The sequence below is a fragment of the Dermacentor albipictus genome, chromosome 4, assembly GCF_038994185.2.
Source record: "Dermacentor albipictus isolate Rhodes 1998 colony chromosome 4, USDA_Dalb.pri_finalv2, whole genome shotgun sequence".
NCBI classification, from domain to species: Eukaryota; Metazoa; Arthropoda; class Arachnida; order Ixodida; family Ixodidae; genus Dermacentor; species Dermacentor albipictus.
In genome coordinates, this window is record NC_091824.1 from 102,076,820 (window position 1) to 102,089,182 (window position 12,363).

A 12,363-nucleotide genomic window follows, 5' to 3' on the forward strand; every position below is an offset into this window, starting at 1 on the left:
GTCGACTCCGATCTGTCAATCTTAATCAAGCCAGCTACAGACAACACCATCATCACAAACGCGTTTCGTCTCGGCACGTCACGGTGTGTGAAGGTCATATTTAAGGGCGAATCCCTCCCATCGCATGTAAAAGTGGGCCACTTGCGACACGAAGTTCGCCCCTTTATACCAAAACCACTGCAGTGCTGGAAGTGCATGAAGCTTGGCCATGTCAGTAGTGTGTGCAATAACACTACCGTCTGTTCTCGCTGCACTGGGCCCCACACCACAAACACGTGCGAGGCCAGTGTGCTGAAGTGTACAAACTGCAGCGGCCCTCACGATGCATCTTCGAAGGAATGCCCTTTGATTCGAAAGGAAATGCAAATATTGAAGAAAATGGTTAGAGACCACTCGTCTCACCGAGAAGCAGCAGCATCTATTAAGCGACGACGATCACGTCGCCGACGTCGCTCAAGAGCCTCCAAAGCTTCTGCAGAACGCCACACACGTATATCACCACCCACTCTTCCGCCCAGGCCAAACGCCGTCAGCTCAAAGGACAAGGGTGCATCGAACAGCACGGCTGCTGACGCGTGGCCTGCACTCCCGAAGCTACATGCCCCTACTGAGCGAAGTGATACTTCTACAGCAGGGGACACTTCGTCTGTTCCTGATAAATTGGCGGACCAAGATCAACAAATTGTTGTTATGATCAGCTCTCTGGTCAGTGCTATTCGTGTTCTTCTGGACAAGCTACAGACACCAACAGCTCGAAGTGCATTGCAAGTGCTGGATGCCATCAGTCCGGTTCTGGCGAGCCTTCAGAAGTCTAGTGCTTGAGAACATCTACAGCAGAAACATGGCTCATCGACAACAACAACGATCGTTCCGGGATGATGTGAGAAGTGCCTCCATATTCCAATGGAATGCGAGAGGCCTGAGGTCCCGTATTTCGGATTTTCGACAGTTCGTATTTGCAAACCATTTTCCTATACTGGTCATCTGTGAACCGAACTTATCAGCCTCCATAAGACTATCGGGATATGAATCTTTTGTTTCCAACACGTGTGTCCGTAGCAGTAAGGTTCTGGTCTACATTCGCAAGGACCTTACGTACTTTTCCCAACAAGTAGCGCCACACGACGGTAACCAATACGTCTGTGGTACTGTGAAAAAGAAGAAGCTGTCTTTTACTCTTATTGGCGTCTACCTTTCCCCAACAAGTCAGTTTGATAGAAAAAGACTGGAATGTATTATGGCTGCTACTCCCGGTCCTTGGATAATAACAGGGGACTTCAACGCTCACCACCATATATGGGGAAGCTCCAGGATAAATTCGAGGGGCAGGTCACTAGTATCCTTTGCATCAGGCCACAACCTGTGTCTTCTAAATGACGGAAGCCCGACTTTTCTGCGAGGAACTACGTACAGTAGCTGCCTTGACTTGACTTTGGTGTCACGTTGCCTGACTTTGAGCGTGCAGTGGTTCACTGATATTGAAACCCATGGAAGCGATCATATCCCGACCTATGTGAGAATTGATGGACTAGACGCCACATTACCGGTTGTTTCTCGCCAAATCGACTGGTCAGTCTTTCAAGATCGCGTAGAAGACACATGCAAGACACATATTGCACGCAGATTAGAAGACACAATTGCGGACGCTATGCAAGATTGTACACGCTGCTTCACACATCCATCAAAGCGTACAGAGAATGACATTGAATTGGAAAGGCTTCGTGCACTACGTCGCCGAGCTGAAAGGAGGTACAGGCGCACGAAGTCAATTCTTGACCTCAGAGAAGCTCGGCGCATGCAAAAGAAGATCAAACGCCGCATGGATAAGCTAGCGGATCAAAGATGGAAATGTTTTTGCGACTCACTAGACCCCCGCAAGCCATTGTCCTGTGTATGGCGTACCCTACGGGGTCTTTGCTCAAGTCCCCAGCAACGACACCCGTTCAACGCCCTTGCTCTCTATCAAAACCGCTGTGAGATAGACGTCGCAGAGGAATTTTGTGCGAACGTCGCCGGCGGCACAGTTTTAGTCCCTGACATGGCTCTAGGCAACATCCCCGGCCCACGAGATGCAAGTATGGACGCTCCATTCTCTATGGAAGAGCTAGAAGCTGCTATGGCGCTCTGTAAGTGTTCGTCTTCACCAGGGCCCGATGGCATAACATATACTGCTTTGCGCCACCTAGGCAGAGAAGCACGAAGAGAACTCCTCAGCGTTTTTAATAGTTCATGGCAAGATGGTGTCGTCCCACAGGAATGGAAACGCAGCCGCCTGGTACCGCTTCTAAAAGCAGGAAAATCACCGCTCGAACTGGCATCCTATCGGCCTATAGCTCTTGCCAGCTGCGTCGGGAAACTCATGGAACGTATGATCCTCATGCGTCTCGAATGGTACCTTGAACACCACAAGATTTACCCTGACTCTATGACGGGATTTCGACGGGGTCGTTCATCGATTGACAATGTCATCGATCTAGTAACATCTGTGGAACAACAAAAATATCGGAAGCGATTATCAGTAGCACTCTTTCTTGACGTGAAAGGCGCTTACGACAACGTTTTCCATCAAACCATTCTAGACGCACTTTTGACAATTGAACTAGGAGGACGAGTATATCGATGGGTCAGTAACTACTTGACACAAAGGTCCTTGTTCGTACGAACGGTAGATGGTCCGACTACCGACCACTACACATGCCGAGGCGTCCCCCAAGGCGGTGTTCTAAGCCCTATTCTTTTCAACCTCGCGCTTCTTGGGCTGGCCGAATCCCTACCGGAAACAGTGAGTGTTTCAATCTACGCCGACGACATCTGCATCTGGACATCAGCGGTCACTCGCCTGCAGGTTCGCGCACGGCTACAGAAAGCAGCAACACAGGCATCTGACTACCTTCACGCACAAGGCCTTACCATCTCAACAGAAAAATGTGCGTTAGTCGCTTTTACGCGAAAAGCGATGACTCCTTATCCGGTATGCATCAATGGTCAGCCTATCTCCTACAAGAGAAATCACCGGTTTTTGGGCGTCATTGTAGACCGAGACCTCACTTGGAGCCCTCATGTTGCCTACTTAAAGAAGAAGCTCACATCTATTGTTCACGTCTTCAAGTTCATCGCCGGCAAAACATGGGGATCATCAGTGGGCTCCATGCTACAGTTATATCGAGCGCTGTTCATCGGATTCCTACGCTACAGTTCTCCCGTGCTTGCTAAAACATGCAAGTCAAATCTTCGAGAACTTCAGAGCGTGCAGGCGCAGGCACTACGTGTTTGCCTAGGCCTTCCGCGCAGCGCCTCAACAGCTGGAACCATTGTAATGGCTCAAGACCATCCGATCACAACTTACATTAGTACCGAAACGCTTAGAGCCCATGTTCGTCATGTTTCACGGATGCAGTCAAGCTCTCTTGCGTGCCTGCCGGAACGACGACCACAGGCGTCCTTCTCCAACAAGGTCAGCATCCATCGTGCCTCCTTACCATCGGGTTTCACACCCTCTGCACGTTCAACCTCAGCTTTATGGTGTTTAAAACAACCTCAAGTGCGTCTTACGGTTCCAGGAATAAGAAAGAAGACCGACCTGCCTACCTTGGCCTTGAAGCAAGCAACTCTGGATTGTTTGCAGACTTTCTACTTTGATCGAATACATATATATACGGATGGCTCTTGCACTCAGACCAGCTCCACCAGTGCAGTGGTTATACCATCACGATCACTAAGCATCCGATACAAGATTTCTCATTTGACAACATCGACTGGTTCGGAGCTTGTTGCCCTCCGAGGTGCCGTTGATTATATTAATAACCAACCGGCTAATCGGTGGGCTATATTCTGCGATTCCAAGGCGGCCTTACAATGTCTTCTGGCATCTCTTCGTCGCGGGTCATGCGAACAACTCGTGTCGGAGATACGAGTAATGCACCATCTCATGATCGCGAAAGGACACGACGTCGTGTTTCAGTGGCTGCCTGGTCATTGCGGTATCTCCGGCAACGACCTCGCTGACGAAGCTGCTAAAAAAGCACACGAGGGAGCAACCCTTGTTTCAATACCTTTATCGCGGACCGACGCAGCCCAACACTTAGGCAAGTTAGCGCACTCTTTGACATTGGAGAAGTGGCACACATCTGAATTCACTCACCATCGCTTGCATTCCCTCGATCCCTCTATGCAACTGCGGCTGTTACCAGGTCTTCGGCGAAATGAGGAAACAGTGCTGTGCCGCTTACGTTTGGGAGTCGCATTCACAAATGCTTATGCATTTCTGATTGGAATGGCTGATAGCGCCGAGTGCAATGCCTGCGGTGTCGAGGAAACCATAGAACACCTACTGTGCTACTGTCCATCTTATGAAAACGAAAGGCAAGACCTCTGCCCAGCTCTCAATCAGCTAGATGGGAAGCCGTTCACCTTGAAGAAGATCCTGGGACCATGGCCTCGCATATCGCAGCTACAAAAGGCCATTTTTGAAAGCGACCGGATTGAGTGAGCGCCTGTGATTTGGACTGAGTGACCGACTGATATCTCCAGTGGACTTTCTCTTCTTCTCATCTTTCCGTCCCCCTTTCCCTTTCCCCAGCGTAGGGTAGCCAACCGGGCTCAGTCCTGGTTAACCTCCCTGCCTTTCTTTTATCATTTTCTCTCTCTCTCTCTCTGCTTCCGTTTCAGTTCAGTAAGCTTTCTTCGGGTAGTGAGCCAGTTATTTGTATTGCGATAAGCCACGGTTTCCAAGAACCACACAGAAAAAGATGACAGCTCTGCAAGAATCGCGTCGATATTTGCACGGAAGGAATCGTAAATATATTTCGTTTCTTTTTCTGGTTTACTAATCTGTACAAGATATTCACAGTGTACTACGTTGTGGTCGCTAATGCATTCAAGGACGTCAACAAACATAGTTTCCGGTTCGGTTGTGAGCACTGGATCTCACCCAAGTTTCCGCGTGTTGGCTTGCAAACTATTTGATGCAGATCAAATGAACAAATAACGTCAAGAAATTCCCTGCATTCGCTCTTCCTTGCGCAACCTAAGGACGTACCCGTCTGCCGATTTATTGCAGGGTAATTGCAATCGCCAGCAAGGATTATAGGGGAAGCTGGATACTTGTCTTGGATTAAAATTAGGGAATGATTAAGACCCTTGAAAAATTCAGCGGTAGGATCAGGCGGACAGTAACAGACCCCGACTGCGCAAGTCACATGTTTTCGATATTGAAATATCCACGAAATTTCAATATTTGACTGCGTGTCAACAGCGCGAGAACATAGATTAGATTTCACTGCAGCTACAACACCGCCTCCCTGTGCGCCCACCCTATCATTTCTAAATGTAATAAAGTTTCTATAGAGCGACAGCTCGTTGTTCCCATTATTGGGTGTAAGCCAAGTTTCTTTCCCAACAACAATATCTACAGAACAAGCTTCAATAAATGCACATAGCTGATCTTGCTGATGAAACGTGCTTCGAAAGTTGCGCACAAGAAGTGACAATGAATTACCTTGATTTGCATGTCTGTGTCAATCATTCTGGTTAGTTTCGTCCCCTAGTGCACGAACAATATCTTGGTCACTTAGCCAACATACTTCGGCTTCACTGCGCCTAGAACGATAGGTTAATTTGTGTTTTGGTGATCCCATGGTAACTGTCCGGTTACAAAAAGTGAATAGCGCTGGGGAAGGTGATAGAAACACATCTCTTTTATTTAAGGTTTTCCTCGCACAAGAAACTTCAGAGAACGCAAAAGCAATGTTCTTTAATATCATATACTATTTATGACATGTGTTGTTTCTTGCTCTTTTTTAGGAAGCAGCTTTGCATTGAAGAACGTCGCAGTTAGACGGCTTTATTGTTGGCGGAGACGAATTGCGTTTCGTTGTTTTGTTTAAGCTCACACTTTCAAAGGGAGCAAAGAAAAGTAAAAAGCAAATGGAGAGGCACAGGTTTCGCACTCCAGTCAAAACGCTGCCAAGGAGAAAAAAGATAACAAGAAATACAAGTCCGAAGGCGACAGCTTTGCAAGCAGTTTGCCACTTACAAGGACGGCATTACATACGATATTCTGTAAAGAAAATCATAACAAGCTTACCAAATCTTTATGTACCATTTCATTTTGTCGACCACTTTCTGTATAAATCCGTGCTTCTAGCTTCAAGAAATGTGTTCCAAAGACATCTCTCTTTAAAAATAGCGAAAAAAAAGACGCGAAGTGGGCTATAGATGACACTTTTAGGATACAATTCATCCGACAGCGTGTCTTCTTGTTATATTGACTGGTATTTCAAAACTCGGCTTCGGATCGTGACTTGAGTATGTTATCTACAAAAAGGGAAAGCAAGCCATTTAAAAACACATCCTGGAGACTTTCCGGGCCTTTTCACTCCATGTTTTTTTTTTCATTGCATTGTACATCTACAAAAAGATCTTCGTTTATATAACTATCTGACTTTTGCTGGATGCACGCTAAAGGCTGCTACCAGCCGGAAACCCAATGCTCAAAGATACGTTAATGTTCTTGTTTTCCTTTTTGACAGAGGGGGAGAAAAATAAAGCTGGCTGGTATAGTCACGAGTCACTGTACCAAGAATATCGCGTCAGTCCAGGATCACGTTGCCGCTTGCTCTTGGTGACAGAAGGCTGTCATAAGCCAAGTCCTTCATGCTAAAGCCGAAGGGCTTTTCTGTTGTAGTAGCGTTTCGCCATATGTTTTTTTGTCGCACAGTAGGAAACACGCAATTCATGGGCGAGTGCACCACAATGCGTGTTTTCTGTGCGCATATTTTACTAACGACGCAACTATTTTTTCTGCGGCACAAATTTACAGTGCCTTTAGGAACGTGGACACAACACTATTCCGAATGGAGGCATCGTGGCTGCTCTGGGTACTTCACAGGTCTGTATAGAACTATTCCGCTGCTTTTACTATATCTTCGACATTGCTGATGTTATTGCCCTGTTTATCTTTCAGTGCATACATCCTCGCTTGCCCTATGCCAAGTTTTCTTCTCACTGATTTCATGCTGCGTCCATTTTTTACTGCTTCCTCATGGAAAATTGTTGCGATAGAATTGTTCATAAAAAATTTATCCACTGCTGATGCTGAACATACTAATAACGAAGGCGGCCGGCCATTGGAACAGAGGACTTACGAACCAGAAACTTTTGGAAATTCAGCCCTTGGTACACTAAAAAAGTTGATTAAATGTAGTACCACAGTAACATACTTTACCATACCTTATAGAATGCCGCTAGAGAAAGAAGAAAAATACATATTGCGCAACAGAGAAAACATTTTTAACGATTTTTAACGAGTGATTTAGTCCAGCTGGTTTTCTTGTTTTCCTGAAGATACAGTGCACGAGTGCTTTTAAGTCTGAACTCATCTAAATGTGGCCGTTATGGTCACATTGTGAGGAGTTCAACTTGGTAATTGTGATGATGAGTTATAATGGTATCACGAGTTCAATCTATTACTTGTAGGTATCATCAGTATTTCAACCCTCTATGAGCAGAGCAAATCTAACTTCTCGTTCTAGAGAAATGCTTCTAGAAATTTTATTACCATTTGCGAGAATACTCGTCATGCTCTTTAATCAAGTGCGCTTATCTTGCTTGCACCCAATTAAAAGAAACGAAAGTGTAGGTAAACAGCGTACGATCTGCTAATCTCGCTGAATGAAGCTGCGGTTTCAATGTTTTTGGAATGTTTGCACTACTCTATTTTTTTTAATGTTTGGCATTTTGCGAATGTGTGCTATCGTTTGTCCAGAAAGTTTCAGGTTTAGCCGCAATTTTTTACTTGGAATGGAGACGTCTCTGGGAGAACGTAACTCACTCGACTGGTCAGTTTCCCGAATTATCGGCTGAAATGATCTCGAGTACACATAAAAGAAAGGTGAACTCGCTTGTGTGTAACACGAAAACAAATGTGGAGAACGCAGTCCTGCCCATGTATATGTAAATGCCCGTACATCGAGGAAAGAAGTTGGGCAAACGAACTCGAAGTGTTTAAATACTTCTTGCGTTGCTCGGACCCAGATATTTCAGCTACAGCAAAATTGTCGTTGTCGTCCTTTCGCTTGACTACTACACGATCTACTTCATGTCTGCTTGAAAACTCCAAGAGTGCTATCGATCTGCTCACTTCGCGTACAATATGAATAGAGATTGTTATGTCTCTCTCACTCTACGAGGGCAATAACGGCTTAACACGTCCTGCTGAATTCATCATCAACAGCAGCATACTTTATGTCCATGGCAACATCTCCAATTGCCCCTGTCCTGCACCAACTGATTCCAGCCAGCGCATCCGAATTTCTTAATTTCATCACCCCACCTAGACTTTTGCCGTCCTCGACTGCGCTTCCGTTTTCTGTTACCCTAATGGTCCACCGGGTATCTAACCTACGCGTTATATGGCCTGCCCAGCTCCATTTTTTTTCTCTTAATGTCAATTCGAATATCAGCTATCCCCGTTTGATCTCTCATCCACATCGCCCTCCTCCTGTCTCTTAACGTTATGCCTAACATTCTTCGTTCCGTGCCTCTTTGCACGGTGCTTAACTTGTTCTTGAGCTTCTTTGTCAGTCCTCAAGTCTCTGCTCCCTATGTCAGCACTGGCAAAATGCACTGATTGTACACCTTCTTTTTCAATGATAATGGTAGGCTTCCACTCAGGAGCTGGCAATGTCTGCCGTATGCGCTTCAACCCATTTTTTATTCTTCTCTATTTTTTTTCTCCTGGTCAGGGTCTCCTGTCAGAGATTTACCTAGCCTAACGTACTCCTCCGCAGACTGTAGAGGTTGACTGGCGATCCTGAACTGTTTTTTTTGGCCAGGTTATAGATCATTATGTTTATTTTCTGCCTATTAATCTTCAATCCTGCTCTTGCTCTCTCTCTCTCTCTCTCTCTTTCTCTGTTAAGGTGCTCAATCATTTGTTGTCACCCGTTCCCAGTGTTGTCGAACAGGGAAATATCATCTGCAAACCGAAGATTGCTGAGAAATAAGCCGCTGATCCTTGAATACAGCATGTTATGAATAGCATTGGGGAGATTGTGTCTCCTTGCCTCACTCCTCTCTTTATAGGAATCTTTCTACTTTCCTTGAGAAGACTTAAACTAGCTGTAGAATCTTTGTAGGTAGTTTCCAAGATAGTTACGCAAGCCTCGAGTGCTCCTGGATTACGTGATGCCTCTATGACTGCTGGTATCTCTACTGAAATAAATGCCTTTTCGTAATCCATGAAAGCTATATAGAGAGGCTGATTGTACCCTGCGGGTTTCTATATTATCTTATTGATGACATGGATGTCATCCATGGCAGAGTATCCCTTCCTGAAGCCAGCCTGTTCTCTTGGTTGACTGAATTCTATTCGAAATAATCTTGGTGAATATTCTATATAATACCGAAGTAAGCTAATGGGCCTATAACTGCTCAATTGTTTAACGTCTCCCTTTTTGTGGAATAATATAATTTTGGCATTGTTCCAGTTTTCTGGGACCCTTGAAGCCGTGAGACAGTTCGTATAAAGGGCCGGCAGCTTTTCAAGCATGGTGTATCCTCTATCCTTAATGAAACCGACGTTATTCCATGTTTTCCTGCCGCTTTTCATCGTTTCATGTCTTGAGAAGCCCTTCTCACTTAATCGCTAGTCATAGAAGGAACCTCTGTAACCTATTCATTACTATGCCGAATCGAGATATCGTTGCTGCTCTGGGTACTTCACAGGTTTTCCTGCCGCTTTTCATCGTTTCATGTCTTGAGAAGCCCTTCTCACTTAATCGCTAGTCATAGAAGGAACCTCTGTAACCTATTCATTACTATGCCGAATCGAGATATCGTTGCTGCTCTGGGTACTTCACAGGTCAGTATAGAATTCTTCCACTGCTTTTACTATATCTTCGATATAGTAAAAGTACTATACTATACTATACTATATCTTCTATTGCCCTGCTTATCTTTCAGTGCACGCATCTTGGCTTGCCCTGTGCGAAGTTTTCTTCTCACTGATTTCATGCTGCATCAGTTTCTTACTGCTTCCTCAATATTTCTTATATTATAATTTCAATTATTATTTATACTCACCTAGTTGGTCAGTTGTGACAGTTCTGCAAATTCTAGCTGATCTCTCGAGTTGGACAATTTGATTTTGTCATTTCATTATTAAGTCCTTCATTACTTGGGAGAGCTTACCTATTGGTGGCCATGGTTGGTTACGTCCCACTTCAATTGCTGCCTGCTTCTCAAGCCAGCCTAGTCCCCATTTCATTCATTACCCCTATGTCATCTTCATCTCTCTGTTCTAAGGCCGCAAATTTGTTTGCAAGTAGCAGCCTGAATTGGTCTGCTTTTACCCTTACTGCATCTAGGTTGCCCTGTTTCTTCTTGACCAGTTTTACTCTTTCTCTCTTCAAATGGAGGTGAATCCTACACCTCACAAACCTATGATCACTGTACTTTACCCAACCTAACACTTCTACATCCTTCATTATGGTGGGATCGGCAGAAAGTACGAAATCAATTTAATTTCTTGTTTGACCATTAGGGCTTTTCCAGGTCCACTTTCTGTTTCTACGCTTCCTGGAGAAAGTGTTCATTATTCACAGCTTATTCCTTTCCGCGAATTCCATCTTCATCTCACATCCTGTGTTCCTAGAGTTGGGGCTGTAGTTGCCAATTGCTTGTTCACCAGCCCTTTCCTCACTTCTGCATTGAAGTCGCCCATTACTATGGTATACTGAGTTTGCAATTTTCTCATCGCGAATTCGACATCTTCATCAAAGTCATTTATTTCTTCATCATCGTGACTAGAGGTTGGAGCGTAGGCTTGTACTACCTTTAATCTGTACCTCCTATTAAGTTACCTATTAAGTTACCGCTACCCTCTCATTAATGCTGTAGAATTCGTCAATGTTGCCTGCTATGTCCTTATGGATTAGGAGTCCTACTCAGTACTGCTTCTTATATGGAAGTAGCAGAGGACGTGGCCATAGGTCCACACTGTGTAAGCCTCACCAGTTCTTGTAACCTAAAGCCAGTGATATCTCAAACAATGCCTGATAGTTCCTCAAATGTTCCTTTTAAGCTAGCTTCACGGAGAGTTCTGGTGTTAAATGTTGCCAGGGTAAGTTTCTATAATGCGTTAAACAAAGGTGTTGGAGAAGATCGAAAAATCGTTCCTTGATGATCCACGTGTAATAATGTGTGATATAGTAATAAAATGAGGCACTATTATCCTCCGATTTTGTAATGACACTGAGGCAGGCCACTTGTGTAAAACAGAGGTGGTCTTTAATACCCAACACGTCCCTTTCTAGTCACCGCAGCAACTAGTGAGGTAAGCATGATACGTATCGAGCAGAGATGAAGTTGAAGAAAAATAAGAGGGAAAGCCAGCCATGACAGCCGTCATAAGGTCAGGTTCAGTATACTATAGATGGATAAAAATACGAAAAGACGAATGGGTTATTCTGTTCGTTTTTGTTGCCCTGGAAAGAGGCAAACTGTGGGCGCTGTTCATGCAATCATGAAAGTATGGTAGCCTTATAATAGTAAAACAGTAAGGCTTTTTATTCACAAGTGTGGGTCACAGAACGAGTCCAAGAGATATTCTACAGCACCAACTGAGGGCCATCGGGTGGGTTCTCAGAACCCATGACTTCCCGTACGCATAACAGAGTTTTATGCCTGACCAATGAGAACCCTACCTTGCTCACTAAAACATTATTCAGCAGTGTAATAGTTGTTTTCAACAGTATCCTACTGCAAATAATATAAATATCATGCCAATTTACCAACAATTATGCTAGAAAATGCTAGAAAATGGTTGTAAAAGTGTGGTATTAGGGAACAGCATACGCAAATGTGTCGGCGTGGTCATTTTCTTTCAAAATTATTCTTTTTACTATGCGTCTTCACTTCAACGTGTTTCAGATGCAGAAGTTTCCAAATAGGATGCGATGCCGAGGTTTAAGTTTTGCCTGACATTGTCTTTACAGCTTACCGTTAGTTTTTAGCAAATAGAATACTCGTGTTTGTGAGCTGACTCCAATGCCAGCCGTGTGGCGCTTTTTGAGTTAAAATTTTCAATTTCTTGTTATTGTACACTTAGTTATTTTCATAAAATTACGCGAACCTAATACAAAGGCTTAGTCAGAGAGGTATAATCCTCGTTTCATACGAGAATTCATGAATAAAGGAAAGAAGATTAGTGTTCTCTGAATGTTAACGCATCTAATGGAAGTAACTGAAGGGGTTCAAGAAAAAAAGATGCTAATAGAAAACAGACTATAGTGAGAAGAGCTTGTTGCGGAAAACAGAAAAGAAACATCTACTGCTCTATTTCTGTAGTAAATAGACGCAATA

General features: G+C 44.4%; 1 long non-coding RNA gene across 3 annotated transcripts in view; it reads left to right on the forward strand.

Annotated features, from left to right (window-relative positions):
- The window catches only part of LOC135904581 (uncharacterized), a 374,630-nt gene that overhangs the window by 314,126 nt on the left and 48,141 nt on the right, over positions 1 to 12,363 (forward strand). For all 3 annotated transcript variants that reach the window (XR_011514298.1, XR_011514299.1, XR_011514300.1), the window contains one exon: positions 6,821 to 6,889. This is a non-coding gene — a long non-coding RNA (uncharacterized lncRNA). The remainder of the gene's footprint in view (positions 1 to 6,820; positions 6,890 to 12,363) is intronic.